This window comes from Manis pentadactyla, chromosome 8 (assembly GCF_030020395.1).
Source record: "Manis pentadactyla isolate mManPen7 chromosome 8, mManPen7.hap1, whole genome shotgun sequence".
In the NCBI taxonomy this organism is placed as follows: domain Eukaryota; kingdom Metazoa; phylum Chordata; class Mammalia; order Pholidota; family Manidae; genus Manis; species Manis pentadactyla.
The window spans coordinates 12,422,873-12,428,872 of NC_080026.1; positions in this window are offsets into that span (position 1 = coordinate 12,422,873).

Below are 6,000 nucleotides of genomic sequence, written 5' to 3' on the forward strand. Positions count from 1 at the left end.
CTCCAGGAAGACACTAGCATCAACATTCATTTAAGTTTAGCATTTCAGCATGTGGTGCCTCCCTAGGCATAGTCCTAACCATGTAAGGACAACTGAATTAAGAAGCACTTTCTAAAAAATTTTATCTTATAGGATGATGAGACTAGGTTATTAAGGACTACCACCCTCACAGTTTCAGAAGGCCAGTACATGGTCCAGTCTTGGAAGGAGGAAGCACCTTAATATGTACTTAAGCAGGAATTTGGCTGTCATTTCTTACTGACCCTTATTCAGGATGGAATTAGCAAAGTTATAATGTGCAAAATCTGTTTCCAAATCACATTAAATACTTATATTCCTGGCAGTGGGGGTACAGTTTGTGAATGTGCAATGCCATGCATTTTCTTATAATGTAAAGAAGTGATTTCCAATTGTGCTTGCAAAACATCCTTGATCATGGAGTGTGCGGGCTTTCTTTTGGTATAATGGTAAACAACGTCTTCAATCACATATCAAGAGGAAAACTGTGAAATCTACTAGATAATTCAAAAGAGTTGAATGTATAGCACCATTTAATGCTACATATTCCACACTAAAAAGAAATGGTGTCTAAACTCAAGGATTTTTCAAACAATCCCTCTTTTGTTACATAATTAGCAAACAGGTTTTTTGTTCAGACCTACCCCAAATGGACAAGTTCTATGACAGACCATATAATTTGTATTCAAGAGTGGACTCATCTTTTAGGGTGTTTTTTTTAAAAGACACTACAATAGCTTTGTAATTTAAAAAATACATCACAAACATACATTTTTTTGGAATGATACCATAGTGATTTAAAATGTGGTTTCAACAACATGACAAAATAAGTCAAGCTTTGCTGTTCAATAAAAACACATAGAAATAATGCATACATACAATGATATAATTTTCATACCTGGGCTCAAAAACAAGATGATGACAGATATAAGGGATATACTGAAAATCAGAGTGGTAAATTCAGGACCTGGAACTCCAGCAACCAAGAGGAAATTCATCCAAGATTGAAGCCTTCAGGTGTATCTAGAAGTGCTTCAGTGCCCATATAGGTATAGCAGACATGCCTTTGGGCTCAGGCAAGGTGAGGAAGCTAAAGCATAACATCACACCATAAAGCTGGGATAACGGAAGGGTTATCCTCTCAATGGAAAGGGGGAATAGAACTATTCTACCTACTGGCACAAGGAAGCAAGAAGGAAACTTGTCTTTATCTGGGATTCTGAGGAGGAAAAAAAACCTATGAAAAATAAAAATGGCAAGCATGTCCAAATTTCCATTATCCATACATAAGGACATGCCTAATTGAATAATTAACAATAGGACTGATCTAAACTTGGTGAGATCCCTGGAGCATCCAGCAAAAACAAACACAAAATCATTCCAGAGTAGCACTTCCATAAGCATAAGAACTCTAACAAGAAAACAAATAAACCATACCGAAAAAAAGAACACTCTTCTGTTATAATGAGCTCTCCTATACAAATAAATAACAACCCATGAAGGAAAATGAGTACTCAATTGTATGAAGATTACATAATCTTCTCTCTGCCCCAAGCATGATAAAATAAAAAATCTGAACCAATCTAGAAGACAAAATGATTAGAGTAAAAAAGAAAAAGAAGGACTAGAAATAAATTTCAAAGAATGTCACCTTTAAAGTATATGCAGATATGAAAAGAAAAATATGCCTTTAGAAATGAAGAAAAAAATCCTTGCAATTAAAAATTCAGTGGACATAAATAAAGATTAAACAATCTGAGACAGAATTAATAAGCTGGAAAACTGACCTAAGGAAATTACTGTGATTATAGCACAGAAAAAGTAAAAACAGAAATTAGAAAAATGGAGGGTAGAAGATCCAACATATGTTGAAATAGGAGTTCCAGAAAGAGAAAACAAAGAATGGAGAAGATATCACATTTAAAGAGCTATTCCCTGATCATTTTTCAGAATTGAAAGGTATGAATCCACAGATTTCAGAACATCAAAGACAGTAAGAAAATCCTAAAAGCAAGCAGAGAGAGAAGACAGATTATCTACCAATGAAGAGTTAAACCTTTCGGCATGCAGCAAAGAGGATGGGATTGGAATAAGCATTTAGTTATAACCATAACATTTTATTTCTTTTCAAATGATCTGGAGCAAAAATGAAAACATTTACTCTGAAATCTGCACGGTAAGTATAATAGTATCTGTTATTTTCTTACTTATCTACATGTTTGACATATCTCACAATTAAAAACTAAAATATGAAAAAGTTGAAGAGGAGTACATTATAGTTACAGAAAAATATCCATTTATCATAATAACCTATATCCTCCTGTTTCTAAGTACCAACTCCCTACACCAAGCAGTTGTTTACATAGCTGTGAGAGAGCTTATACTGGTGTGCAACTTGGAAGAGACTTAGCAATTACCTCAATTGTGGCAATATTGTTTAGATGAGAGGTAGGCAAACTACAAGCCTGAGACCTACGTGTTTTTATAAATAAAGTTTTATTAGAGTCCATATTTTTTTCTGTTTTGTCTATGGCTGCTTTGACTCTACAATAGTGCAGTTGGGTAGTTGTAAGTCTAAAATATTTGTCATCTTGCCCTTTAAGAAAAAGTTTTAAAATATATGTTATTTAGCCCTTTAAAAAAAAGTAAAGCCCTGGCTTAAATGATGATGCTTCTTGCTATTTCCCTTTAACAGTATATTTTTAAAATAAATTACAAATCTTACATAGACTTAAAAGACAATAATTAAGTTTAATGGTTTTAGATTTGTACCCAGGGGAAACTTAAGGTAAAATAAAAACTGAAAAATTCTAAAATATTTTTGAGTGTTTATTTAGTTGAATTTTCCACAGTAAGAGTCTCCCTAATCAAGCAAAACTGATTTGGGTAGCATGAATGTTCAAATTAGTCATCTGAATCTACAACACAACCTATTTAATCTCTTGTGCCTAGCATATTTCCTATCATTAGCTAAAGTTGCCTTCATTTTATAACAACTTAGAAAGCATTTGTCTGGGCCTGTATTTTTAAAATAATCATCTTTCCATACATACCTTCTGAAGGGCTGGAAATACTGGCCTTCATATACTTAAGACACCTGAAAATCATGCTATACTATAATATACATTCTGATGTTTGAAAAGAAAAAACTCATCACTTAGTCACGACTGAGAAAATGACTGGATTTCTCACCTCAGTGTTTACTTAAGCCCCAGGAAATTATTTTTCATTCAGTTGGACAAAGTCAGATTTTTCTTCATTAGAGTCTAGAGATTTTACTGATTTAATCACTTATGTCAATAAAAACTGTAATAATAGCTTCTTTGAAGACCCAAGTTACTACTTGTGACAGATATAGCAGGAAAATTGCCTGTAATGTCACTCCTTCAAGTCCCTTTGTCACCAGGCTCCACCTTCCCTCCCTGATCATATGTCGTTCTTTGGACCTGTTCTTCTCAATAGCAGTCTGCACTGTCCCACTCCCTCCACTGCCCACGCACGTTTAGTGCCTTTTTTATATGCCTTGCTGATGTCCAGCCCCAAGCTGACCATGCTGTAGTGAACATTTCATAAATGAATATTGAATTAACTAATTAATATTTTAGAAATTCCTATAACCTAGAATGATCTTGCCTTTCTCTGAATTCCTGTAGTTCTTAATTTGAAAAACAGAACAAACATAAAGAGCCCTGGGTTGTTTTCCACTTGTTATATGTAAATAAAATATTATCTCTTCAGTAAGACTGTAAACTCCTTCAAGGTCAGGGACAATGTTGTAAGTGTCTTTTAAAATGTCATTAAAAAAAAATCATATGTGAGAGAGAAAGAAGGCCGCCATGGGCATCCCATACAAGGAGGCGAAGGATTCAGCATGTGCTTTAATACTCACTGGCTTGCCTTTAATATCATTTTATATATATACTTATTATTATATATTTATAATTATATATATTTATAAATATTTATAATTGTATATATTTCATATATTTGCTATTCAAAGAAACAACTACTTATTAAATGAAGTGTTTAAAAACACCCCAGTACATTAGTGAGGTATACTTTGAAACCCATTAGATGAATTTGTTAGGGTCAAGTAACTCTTCTTTAAACACAAATCAAATGGAGAAAGGAGCAAAAAGCAAACAAGGCAGTCCCGCTCAGATTCCAAGTCCATTTTCCAAGGTGATTTATAGTTGGATTTATCTTTTAAGTGCTTATAGGAGAATCGAGCCTGAAAACAGGGAGGAGTGCATAATTGTTCTTTTTCAAGCCAGGAACTATTTTTCTCTCTCTTTGAAAGTTGAAGTCAGAACCACTAGATTTGTAACTTACAACTAAAGCCTCTTTACTGTTTTCCCTCCTCTACTTTTCATTTCATCCATCAGATTTTCTGAGAGGCTCAAATGGGATGCTCATTCATTTCCACAGAATGACACTGACAGTCCCCAAAGCCAATAATAAATTAAATTGTAAAATTACCTTTCTTTACAGAAAGCTTATGGCCTTTCACAAAGCCCTCACGCTGGACTTCAAGACCGTCTTGGCTGCGTTTGCTGTCCACTCCTTTTCATCCACCCCTGTGTAGAGATCTTGGCTCACGCTGAACTGCCTTGCGTTGTAATAGCCATCAACACATGCTGGCAGTGTTTTCCAAATAAATGGACCTGTGTGTTTCCCAACATTTTTTTTTTTTTACAGAATGGTCAGAAACACTGTTTTGCCTTTTGGGCAGGATATCAGGGGAGGTGGGTGATTGAAAGAAATCCTGAGATGAGAAAGATAATAAATGTGCTTACATTCTGGTCCATACCCCTACCTTCCCAGGACAAAGACAGGTATATTCAAGAGTTTTCTTTAAAGAAAGAAGACTGGTGGTACACTAATGGCACAGAAAGACTGTCCTCAAAGAGAGGAACTGAATGAGACATGGGCGTTTTCCACAAATGACTCACCAGTGCTTCACACTGAAAGAAGACAGTTGGAGACAGAATAATAGCCATAATTCAGACTGAGACCTCTTTGAAGACAAGAACCCTATTTTTTTACCTTTGAGTCTCCAAAAATTTTAAAGTATTTGTTGTATAAATATTTGTTGGATGATTAAATGAGTTTTATTCTCCTGGGCTTTCCTGAGCAGCACCGAAACTGAATTTTGTGAGTGTTCAAGAGACGGTATTAGAAGAGCTGTGCTACGATGTGTGTGTGTGTGTGTGTGTGTGTGTGTGTGTGTGTGTGTGTGTGTGTGCTGGCCTAGGGGTAGAATGAATGAGGAAATAAATGAATTTGAATAGGTAAACTTTGAAGCTGAAGCAGTTTCAACTAGAAAGTGCAGAAAGAGATTATCATTACCAGTTGATGTGCCTATCAAAAGATGGAAATGTACATTTATTTATGCAGTTGTTCAGTTATACTAAGTCTTTCAGTGAGGAGTTATTGTGTGCCTTAGCCCTGGGCTAGGTGTTGGGAATGGTACAAACATAAGGCAGATGTCCAGCTGTCCCAACAGGTGATTTCTGTGGGTGTGTTACTCGCACCCACAAATAGCACTCAGCCCTGCTGACCATCTGCAAATAGAATCCAGTCTCACTGAAGTTCTTAGCGAGCAATGTCAAGTTCACTGATGACTCTGTCAGGGAGGCAGAGAGTTTGTGCTGCACCTACCACCACCCTCAGCTTTCTCTTTAGCTCATTGGACATGGTTTTCCTCCCCCATCTTTCTAGATCCCCAGTCCTTCTAGCTTCCTCCTCCTCTTCACTTGCCATGGTGCCAGGACACAGCTCTGTGCTACTCACTCCCTTTTGCCATGACGTCTCTGTGCCAGATGGATGCCTGGTGGGAATGGACATAGGTATGTTTTTACCATTTTGCCTTGTGTTGGCAAATTTTAAGAGCATCTCTCTGGTGCTTTTTCCCTGATTGATTCAGGGCCCCAAACTAGGGCTAGAGCTACAATAAACTGAATGTTTGTGTCCCACCAATGT